Below are 12,155 nucleotides of genomic sequence, written 5' to 3'. Positions count from 1 at the left end.
CAGAAAAATCAGGATGAAGAATGTTTATTTGAAGGCTGAATGCTTTGGAAGCTTGTTTGTTTCCTTCTGGGTGGACATAATTCTGAAGTTAATCACAGTAGTCTTCAGGGGGAATAATGGTTTAGTGTGCAAGTACTTACTTAGCAACTATTTAAGAATACATCTAATGTGTGAAGTGAGATTGCATGTTCCTATGTAAAATACCATTTTGAAAACTGATTTGTGAAAGGCACTGAGATAAAAATCCTTGGTGGAAAGAATATCCTGGGAAACTTTTAATTGTCAATTCCAGGACACACACCCAGAAAGTTCAGTTCACTAGGCCTGGGATGAGGCCTATCCAGGTATTTGAATTTTTAACAAGTGGACAAGGTAATTCTGCTTAAATTAGTGTCTTCAACTACACTTTGAGAAATACTGCAGTAGAGACAAAGACATGAACTGAAAAAAGCTTTTGTGACCACCCATTCCTTTTTGCAACATTGTCCTCTTTGGTACTAGTTTTTTCTATCCTATGACCTACTTTCCCTGTCTTCTTTGGCCTTTCCCTTACCCCCGTTAGTGGTTCCCAAGTGATCTTTAATTTTGTGCTTTTCTCTTGTTTACTCTTTCTCCAAGAATATATCTTCTGGATTTATCAGTCATATCTTTGCAGGTGGTTCTACAAAATAATCACAAAGGTCTCTTTAATCTAAAAATCTCTAAGCCAAAAGGAAGGTGCTTAAATCAATTTAGGGGCTTTGGGCGACATTTAAAAAAAGAATAAGAATAAGAAGAAGGAGAAGAAGAAGAAGGAGAAGGAGAAGGAGGAGAAGGAGGAATAGAATAGAAAATATCAAAGCAAGTATTAAGGATAAGCGATGTTTCATGGAGCTTTTCTTTAAGATATGTGTGTACACCTACACATTAGATTGCAATGCACTTTTTTAACCTTGTAGGTCATAGTTCAAAAAGTTTGAACCATACTGTCTGAGTCTTGGTCTCCTGAACTTCAGTGTGACATTACGAACACTATGTTTTCTCATGCATTCCCCTCATATATCTAACCCATCTCTATTCTGGACATTACCATATGTATAATCCATTCAAAATTGTCATGTCTAAAACTAAATTTGCTATGCCTTCTTGCTAACATTTTCCTCCTAAGTTTTAAAAATCTATCCATAAACTACTTTTCTGTCATCCAGATTAAAATTTCAGAATTCCTTTGTAATAATTTAGCCCTTACTACATAAATTTCCCTATAGCCTCATCTTACTACCCTGGCCTATCCTATGGCCCTACCCAGCAGAAAACCTCATGGGCACCCATAGTAGTCACTGCTCCTCAGCTAGCTTCTTGAAGGCTACCATGAGCACGCACTGCGTGGTATCTATGGCTGCCTTCTGCAAGACTGTAAGAGCCTTTGACAACAAGATGCCTTGCTCTGTACAATGCCCACCTCTTTTGCTTAGCTATTCCTGTCATAATTGGTCATTTTTATTGCCAAGGAAGAGGCACACGCTGGATTTTACCCTTGGCTACTTTCTAATGACACATCCACAAGTTTTCTGCCTCTTATCATGACTATAATTTTCACATCGTCTTGTTTGGTTTCTCTGATGACTTGGGTCTCAAGTCCAAGCTTTTGATGCCTAGGATATATATGTAACACCTGGCTGGTGTTCTCTCAGCTATAATTGCCTGCCTCACCCAGCGACCCCAAACTATCTAGTCATACCTTGGAAAGTCATTTCAAAAGCTATCTTTCCTTTTCTCGTGGTCCCGTCCTCTTCCTATTCATCATCACCTTCATCTGGATTAATTCACTATCCTCCTAACTGATCATCCTACATCTGTTCTCTCACCCCACACCAAAATCATCTTCACACCCTGTTTGATAAATATTTATAAAGTGGTAGTCATGTACTGCCTTAGTGAAAAACTTTTTATGACTCCCTGTTTTGTATAGGATGAAAGTACAAATATTTTCCTTCTGGAGGAAAAAAGGCCTTGGCATACCCATCTGGCCATAGCATTACTATTTTACCTTTCACTATTTTCATTTGTGAATTTTCTGTTCTAGTTCCCCAAAGCAGTCCTATATATGCTCCAGGGATGTTCTCACCATTTCAATTACCGGGACCACTTGTTGGTTGTGGTTCATGACTGTGGAGCAGGCAGCTGTCGCTGAGGTTCAGGAGTAGGGTCCCACTACATACAAAGAAACCTCAAGATGAGGACCTGATTACACATTCGCAATACGAAGTTAGTAAGAGCCCACATTGTAGAAGAAGAGGGAAATGAACAGGAGACCAACTCATTACTTACTTCTCTACTTACTGTCTGGCTGAGGCTCCTTATGTCCTCCCTTCACTAGTTGTTGGATCATTCTCAGAATTGGAGAGCACGTCAATCTATATACAGTGAGAGACTGTGTCATCAACTGTGGGGTCTGTGAGACTATGGATTTTGCAAGATCACTGGGCTCCCACCTTTATCTTCCTTTTTCTTGGTGGCTTGACTTCTCTATTTTCCTCTGCCCAAAGGGAATGTCCCTCTGCAGGACTTCTAGATCATTTGTTACTTGTACCACTCAGTTGATACTAAATTAGCTAATGCCTTGTAACATTTTTTTTGTTTTTGTCTCTCATGTGTCAAAAGTAATGTTCATTATAATAAGTTCAAACAAAAATAGATTATAAAGAGTAAATCTTTCCTTTTCCCTGTTCCTTTTTAGTTCTACCACCCACAGCTTAGCACTATTGATAGTTTGTTGAGTACCCTTCCTGATTAGGGGGATGATTGGCTTTTTTTCAGAAGTATTATACTGTATCATGATGCATATATAATTCTACAACTTACTTTTTAAATAAAATACTATAGCATTCTGGAAATCTTTCCATCTCATGCCATACAGAGCTAGATTGTCATTTTTTATACACGTGCTTTCATTTTGTATATGTTATATTGATATTTAAAATATCCCATGTACTGACGTCACATTATATATCCAGTTTGCCCAGGATAGTCCCATTTTAGGCCTTTTATCTCAGTATTTCATTGGTTTAGCGTTTGCCTCAGATTTTTCATTTTTGAATGAAGTATTATTTAATAGTTACATATAAATAAACTAGGATAGGTTTAGGTAGACCTACACCTTGTTTGTCTACATCCTGGCATGTTCTCATATGTGAGACACCAGTATAGTGAACAGAATTCTCACTTTAACATATGGTTAAATTGGCCAAATCCCATTTATCTTTTCCAGTTCCTTTCCAGAAGTAATATAAGCTAACACATCTTTTTCAAGGAGAGCAGGAAGGGTGCTTGCTGATAAAGTAAATGCACTCTGGCACGAGCAGTTAGATACAGCTAGCTTCTTCAGATCTTAGGGGATGGTGGTGGCAGAACTATTCTGTGCTGCCGGCTCTGCTGGCCACTTGATGCGCAGCCAGTTGTACTGAGCCTTGTGGTTGCTTTGGCCTGTGGATTGCACATTTCCCATCCTTTATTCAGTTTTGCCAGAGTGAATACAATCTGAGCTCTCTATTGCTGCAAGGATTTTATTACATATCATATGATATAAACCTACACCTATTTATTTTACTGTTGGGTAACACATTTTTATTTTGTAATAACCATTTTGGTGACAGTGATTTAGAAAAAAACAAAAGAAAATAACAGTGTACATTTAATAGTTAGCACTAAATTTCATTAGACTTGCCGAAAAGAATTAATGTGTAACTCATACTATGGGGGCTATAATGATATCACAGAACACATGAAAACAAGAAGACATAGAGGAACTTCCCTGGTGGTCCAGCGGTTAAGACTCTGTGTTCCCAATGCAGGGGGCCCAGGTTCAATCCCTGGTCAGGGAACTAGATCCCACATGCTGCGGCTAAAGACCCCACATGCTGCGGCTAAAGACCCCACATGCTGCAAGGAAGATCTCACGTGCCAAAACTAAGACCTGGCGCAGCCAAATAAATAAATAAATAAATAAATATAAATACTAAAGAAAAAAAAGAAGACATAGAAACATCAACATCTATTGCATAGTCTTAAGACCATGCCTGAAAATACAACATTTTAATACTTAGCTGCAGAAGGTACATTTGTGTACCACTTTATGAAACATGACTTTTCATTTAGATCAAGTGACTGTACTAAATTAATTTCTCTCATCTTCAGCTTCAGGTTTTCTTGTGCATGTATGAAAGGTGAAACAATAGCTGTTAATGTATTGGCTCTATTAAAAGAACTTTACTAACACTTAAATGATGCCACTTTTACCTCAGTATCATTGGCTATTTCTAGTAAAAAAAAAATCAACTAATTCCAATAATAGTTCAAGTTTCTTGTCAAATACATGGCATCAAAGTAAAGCATTTAGAAGTTCGTTCTGTAAAAGGTGAAACACTTGACATTATTGTGAATACTATTTATTGTAAATTGAATTACAAACTGCAACGTACACGATAAAATTGTTTGGTTTTGGTGATATTAAAAATATGTTGGGACTTTCCTGACAGTCCAGTGGTTAAGACTCTGTGCTTCCACTGTAGGGGGCGTGGGTTCCATCCCTGGTCGGGGAACTAAGATCCTGTGCAGACAAAAAAAAAAAAAAAAAATGTTGAGGTAGAACATAACATCATAAAATTTTTTGAATAAATTTAGAACCTATAGAGAGAACTATACTTAGAATATGTTGTGATGCACATATTTGTGCAATTCATAATTGCCTCTAAGAAATCTATAAAATCTACCAATCTAAATAGAAGATATAGTTCTAAAAGAGTACAAATATGTTTATACATACATGAAATAACCAGCCTGGAAATTTTTTTTTAAATATTTAATTTATTTATTTTATTTATTTGGCTGTGCCCCATCTTAGTTGTGGCATGTGGGATCTTCGATCTTCCTTGTGGCATGCAGGATCTTTAGTTGTGGCCTGTGGGGTCTAGTTCCCTCACTAGGGTTCGAACCCAGGCCCCCTGCATTGGGAGTGTGGAGTCTTAGCCACTAGACCACTAAGGAAGTCCCCAGCCTGGAAATTTTTATGGTTAGATTGATCTGATAAAATAAAAATAACTTAAGCATGGCAGTATACACTTTCTCTCTAACACATATATATGGAATCTGAAAAAAAAATGGTTCTGATGAACCTAAGGGCAGGACAGGAATAAAGACACAGATGTAGGATTTTAGAAATTTTTGAGACTTTGAAGAGTAAGTTTGTAAATCAATGAAAGTATCCTACCATGGTATTAAATACTTTCGTAAAAATGTTCTCTAAATTTTGTTGCAGTTTCTGCAAAATCTACTGGAAATTTTTAGTCAAAGCATTTAACAAGTAGAAGGCAAAAAATTCAGTTTATGTGAAGCTTTTAGGGAATTGCAATTATTGAACACAAAGCTTGCAAATAGGAGGACCTTGAAATGTTTCTCCCTGAAATCAAATGGGAAACTGAACAAATTAATTTATAAGAACTCGAATGATGTATAAAATTTAATTGTGAAATTCCATAATTGTGTTTTGAAATACCTACGCTTATGGGGAAAATATTTTGATGGAGTTCATATTTTTAATTGAATAAATTTATATTATGGTTCAGATTGACGTTAACCTGGAAAAGCCTACAAGTTTGCAGTACCTAAATTTAGCAAAACATAAAAATAGAACTACCATATGACCCAGCAATCCCACTACTGGGCATATACCCTGAGAAAACCATAATTCAAAAAGAGTCATGTACCACAATGTTCATCGCAGCACTATTTACAATAGCCAGGACATGGAAGCAGCCTAAGTGTCCATCGACAGATGAATGGATAAAGAAGATGTGGCACATATATATAATGGAATATTACTCAGCCATAAAAAGAAATGAAATTGAGTTATTTGTCGTGAGGTGGATGGACCTAGAGTCTGTCATACAGAGTGAAGTAAGCGAGAAAGAGAAAAACAAATACTGTATGCTAACATATATATGGAATCTAAAAAAAATTGGTTCTGATGAACCTAAGGGCAGGACAAGAATAAAGACACAGATGTAGAGAATGGACTTGAGGACACGGGGAGGGGGAAGGGTAAGCTGGGACAAAGTGAGAGAGTGGCATGGACATATACATTACCAAATGTAAAATAAATAGCTAGTGGGAAGCAGCCTCATAGCACAGGGAGATCAGCTCGGTGCTTTGTGACCACCTAGAGGGTGGGATAAGGAGGGTGGGAGGGAGATGCAAGAGGAAAGGGATATGGGGATATATGTATGCATATAGCTGATTCACTTTGTTATACAACAGAAACTAACACACCATTGTAAAGCAATTATACTCCAATAAAGATGTTAAATAAATAAATAAATTTAGCAAAACTTTGAAATTAAGCATATATATTTATTTGATAAATTTGTCTTATGTTATTAGTCCAAAAAGGCACTTTGCATAGAGGCAAAAAAATAGAAACTGTAAAAATATTTTGGCTAAAGTATTTATGTATTTCATTATTAAAAATTAAAATTGGTGATATTTTCCACTATTGAATTTGCTCTGAACTTAATAAGTTTACCAGGTAGATTTGCACCTGAGAAAGAGTATACAGAAGAGTCACTTGAAGGTATCAACAACTTAAGATTTACTAACCATAAATTGTATCTTGGAAAATTATACAAATAATACAGTCATATTTTTAAAAATACATTCTTCAGAAAAAAAACTGTGAGAGGCAGACACAACTAAGAAATTGATTAAAGTATATGAAATGTACCAAGAATCATCTGTTTATATATATTTAATGTTAAAACAATATAAAGATTTTTTTACTTCAGTGGGCATAGATATAGGAATTTTTTGAAAGAATGTTATTTTGAATATAAGTATTACATAGGTCCACAAATATTATAAAACTACTTACTTGATTTGTAATTATCCATCTCAAAAAATTACATAATTTAAATTATTTTCAGTACCCTTTTTACTCCAAAAAAAAAAGTCCTAGTTTGGATGAATAAATTCTATAATCCTTTGATGTATATATGCTTCATCCCCTCCTTCCCAAATCCCATTTCCCCTTTTCCAAATGATTGCTTTATTGTAATTCTTATACTTCAAATTCATTATTCCCAAAATGAACACTCCCTTTCCCCCTACAAATTAAAAATTAACTCTTTCCTCTGATTTTTCTCTTTCGCTTAAGAGTATGTCTTTTCTACCAGTCACTTAGAGTTAAAATCTTGCTATAAACACTGATTCCTCTCTCACCTTTACAAAGATCATTCTGGTGGTAGGCTAGAGAATGAGTTAGGAGATAATGCAAAAAATAGGGAAACACTTTAGCAAACTGCTGTACTAATCCAGCAGTTTGGATTTTGGATTTACACAGAAGCAATATGAGAACAGGGTTGGATATGACAAATATGAAGGCAAACTAACCATCTGGCTGTGGGACTGGTGAGAGAACATTAGAACATGGGGGATGACTCCCACATTTCTGACATGAGTGCCTAGGTTGATAGTGGTGCTGTTAACTATCAGAGGGACCTCAAGAAAATGAAGACCTTTTAGAGGGAAGATAATAAAATTGTTTGGGGCATGTTGAGTTTAGGTGTCTGTGGGACATCCACAGGAATTATCCAGTGTGGAGTTGGACAGTTAGAACAGGAGCTCCAAACACAAGTTGTAGCAGAAGACATGGATGCGGATGAAATTGTTCAGTCAGAGGACCACAGGAAAGAGACAGAAAAAGGGACTGGTAAAGGAAACTGAGCTGTGGTGTCCAGGACAGATTTAGGGAGGAACAGTGCCCTAATAGCACTTCCTTTGGGGAAGTGCCTGGGACTAGTGTGGAGTGTAGCAGGTTGGACAGAAGACTGACATTTGGCAATTTCGAGGTTCTATAACTATAGGAAGAATTCAGGCCTAGCTTAGGAAATGTTCCCAGAAATATCTTACCATTTGAAACTTTTAGATTGTAAGTTTAATAAATTAAGCTTCAAAGATATAATAGTTTATGTATAGTTTTGCAGGTAACATTTATTCTACTGCTCCTCTACAAACTTATTATCATTATTCATTTTTACTCTGACTTTTTTCAGAGTTTCACATTGTGTGTACAAGGGCATGTTGATTAGTATAGAGTGGACTTTCTAATATCTTGTCAAGAATGTCAGTTTTATTATAATTTCACACATAGAACTATTCTAGAAATTTGACTTTGAAGTTGAGTCAATCCAAAACAATTTTAAAAATCTCTTTATTTTTCATTCTTAGGATTGTTTCTCAATGGTATCTATGCATAAAATTTTAATGTTTTTACATTTTATTTTTACTTATTAGTTCTTTCAAAGAATGTGTTCTGTATCTTTAGACTTTATTTAGTAATTAAAGCACCTAATTTAAGTAGTTTTCTTTCTATAATCCATGCCTCCACATTGCCTCTTATATGTTCATTTTGGTCCCTCAGCTTTGGTATATGATTCGTCTTTTAGTAGAAGAATACTGGGTTCTTTCATCACAATTACAGTCATTGGTCTGATAATCCTATGAGTCAATCTACACAAAACAAGAAGCTCATATCAAACTCCTGGCAGGTTTAGTTAAAATTAAAATGCATGCTCAACTGTAGAGATTGTCAAGTGTGGAAATAATATTTGTCCAGCTGGACAGCTTTCTTTTGTAGTTGCTAAATGAAAGTTGAGATTCTGTCTGCTCCTTGAAAGCTTCTGTGTCGTGAAGGTAATTTGGACTGTTTGTGGTTTGACAGGGATTATTAAAATCAGATGAAGTGAAGGGAAGCAAGTGTGAGAAAGCAAAATTGACACTGACACTCTCTATTATTTGCAGCTTGGATCATGATGACTATGTTGATATGATAGATTCAGTGTTGAGATATGTTAAGCAGCAAATAAAGTAAAAAGCAAGAATAGTGATGGATTTTCAGATTTAACATGAAGAAATCCAATATTTACTTTCACTGATTGCTTTTTAAATAGGTTTTCAGGTCATTTCATATGAATTTATTTATAACCAACAACAAATTATCCCTCTATTGAACTGTAGAATTAAAAAGTATACTTCAAAGGCAGGATACCAGAAAATTAAATATTAAAGAAATAGATCACATGATTAAAATAATAGAATTTTTAAACTAGAAGGGTCCTTAAAGATCGCTTTTATTTGATTTCCTTTTTTGGTAGATGGAAACTAGAAAGAGTTTTAAGGTATCACATTTAAATGTTATTTGATAGCATAAATAAATGTAAAATCCAATTTTTCACCATAAATATATTTTCTTACCTTTTCACAGTTATTATAGTATATTATAGATATATGTTTTCTATAAATAGTATTATCTACTTTAATGAGGAACATGCCTTCCATAAACATGATTTTCTACTGAAAGCATTCTTAGTAGAAGGAGTTATAGCAAAAGGCTATTTCAAGATGTCAACCAAGGACAGTTATAGTAGAAAAATATAAATAAATATGACAAATACATATATATAAAACTAGATGAAGAACCTGGAGTTATCCTATGCATTGTGGAAAACCTTCAGTGGTATTTAGGCAAGGTAGTGAAATGATCTGAATTGGTTTGTAACATGAGAAGTCTAATGCCAGTGTGCAATGTGGATATCATCCAGGTTTCCTACAATTCAGTTCAACAGTTCTAACACTAACTACCTGGAGTTAGCACAGTCATTGAAAGTTAAAGGCTTAGTCCTACAAGACTGCCCCCACTTCAGACGTGAGCAAGTGAGGTCTCCAGGGATACCCGCTTCTGCCTGGCTAACTACAAATTCAGCAGCTCCCACAGGTTCAGTAATTCATTTGAATGATTCACAGAACTCAGGAAAGTGCCATACTTCTGATTACAGTTTTATTAAAAAGGATACAACTCAGGAACAGCCAAATGGAAGAGACACATAGGACGAAGTAAGGAAGGGGGTAGGAGTGGCAAAAACCAAATATGTATTTATTATACCACAAATATGTATTTATGTATCTTGGAGACAAGATAGTGTTCCAGATTTGGGGCGCTGGTGCAGAAAGAAGGAGAAGTCAAATTTGAGAGCAGTGGTGACCATTTAAGATACTAGGAAGAGAAAGGGTCAAAGAAGTTGATGACCATTTAAAACAGGGGTCAGCAAACTTTTTCTATTAAAGGCCAGATAGTAAATATTTTAGGATTTGTGGACAGCATATGGCCACTGTAGTATATTCTTTTTTGTTTTTTAATTTTTACAACATGTTAGAAATGTAAAAAGTATCCTTAGCTTGTAGGCCATAGAAAAAACAGATTGCACCATAGTTTGCTGACTCCTGATTTAAATTACTAGGCATTGGAGAGGGAGATTAGGTAGGTGGTGACCCTATGACATAGGAAGAAAAGTCATTTTAAGAAAAAAATTTTTTTTGTCTTAGGATTATTTATTTATTTATTTTTATTTTTGGCTGCGTTGGGTCTTCGTTGCTGTGCGCGGGCTTTCTCTAGTTGCGGCGAGCGAGGGCTACTCTTCGTTGCGGTGCACGGGCTTCTGATTGCGGTGGCTTCTCTTGTTGCGGAGCACGGGCTCTAGGCGCGCGGGCTTCAATAGCTGTGGCTCGCGGACTCTAGAGCGCAGGCTTAGTAGTTGTGGCGCACGGGCTTAGTTGCTCCGCGGCATGTGCGATCTTCCCGGACCAGGGCTCGAACCCGTGTCCACTGCATTGGGAGGCGGATCCTTAACCGCTGCGCCACCAGGGAAGCCCAAGACAAAGATTTTGAATTAAATGCTGAACATGTTGAGTTGAAGGGACCTTTGGATCAGGAAAGTGGAATTGTTTAGTAAGTGCTTGGAAGTATGTGTGGGGTTTTAGAGAATTAGAGACATAGACCTTGAATTTTCAGCATCAAGATAGTAGATGAAAGAGGTTGTGAAAAACATGCAGAATAGGAAGAGGACCAGTAACTCCAGCATGAGATGGGTAGGAAGAGAAGCAAAAGAGAAATTTCCATAGTCTGCTTCCCAACTCAGGCAAGGGAAATAAGGATATTTGGGAAGACTGAAAAATGAAACTAATAGGAAAAGATTTTTGAGGTCTGAGGAGAAAATCCAATGAATAAAAATAAAACAAAAATTTTTAATTAAAATAAATCTACTACAGTAAAATTACATAAAAGGAAGCAGTTGCTTTGAATGAAAAATGCTCAAGGAAAGAATGTAAAATGAGAAGCAGGTTTAGAAAACTCTGTGGTGAATATCAGTGTTCAATGGCAGAGATGAGAGAGGAGCCAATCAAGATGTTTATTAGTTTAATAAAAACTACTCTGGTTAATTTAAACAAACAAACAAACAAGTGGCTGTTGGGCGGTTGAGCAGGGAAAGGATTTATTATATGTATCGCACAGAACCAAAAGGAAGCTGTATGAGCAGTCAGTCAGAGGAGGACAGGAACTGGGCAATTACAGGGGCCTCAGCCAAAAAAATCCATGCGTCTTTTCTTGGGAGGCTGGAAGTGTCGTGATTGGTTTACTACCAGTGATTCCCTGTCCCTGCCTTCATTCCACATTTCAAAATTTATTTAGTATGCATCTGATGGTTTAGCTTGGCTCAGATTTCTAACCCTGAATCAATTAGTTATGACCAGGAAAGCTGGGTCCTTTAGCATAGAAAATGCACCACCATTGTACATCTGATACTGTATATCAGATAAAAAAAGAAATGTGAGCTGGCCAGCTACCCAAAGTGGGGACTCCTACCAGGAGCCTCTGAATAAAGGGTGTGAGAAACTAGAAGAGAACTAGGAAAGTATAATACTTAGGAAAATTGACAAGAGAGAAGACAACTTCAAGGAATGAGTAGCTATCCGTACCAAATAGTGCAGAGATTGAGTGTGATGGGAAGTGAAAAATGTTTTGTCAGTTTCAGTAAAAGGATGGAGGCTGAAACCAGATTATTCTGGGTTGAGAAGTGAAAGATGAGAACATGAGATTAAGAAATATGGACTGCTATTTTGAGATGCCGGGCTATGAAAAGAAGGGGATCCTAGGGAGGGTTTTGTTGGTTTCTAAAAAGCAAGAAACTTGAACATGTTTATAGTCAACTGAAAGGGATATTGATGCTGTAGGACTAGTTGATGATAACTGATGGAGCAAAGCCCTGAAAGTCATAAAAGGGTATTTC

General features: G+C 36.4%; 1 protein-coding gene across 1 annotated transcript in view; it reads left to right on the top strand.

The window, feature by feature from the left end:
- KIAA0825 (KIAA0825 ortholog) overlaps positions 1-12,155 on the top strand; it is a 405,558-nt gene that overhangs the window by 38,197 nt on the left and 355,206 nt on the right. The gene's annotated exons all lie outside the window — the stretch shown is intronic.

This window comes from Balaenoptera musculus, chromosome 3, assembly GCF_009873245.2.
Source record: "Balaenoptera musculus isolate JJ_BM4_2016_0621 chromosome 3, mBalMus1.pri.v3, whole genome shotgun sequence".
NCBI lineage: Eukaryota > Metazoa > Chordata > Mammalia > Artiodactyla > Balaenopteridae > Balaenoptera > Balaenoptera musculus.
The sequence above is the reverse complement of the archived record's forward strand: the minus strand, read 5'-3'. Positions and strand labels throughout refer to the sequence as shown.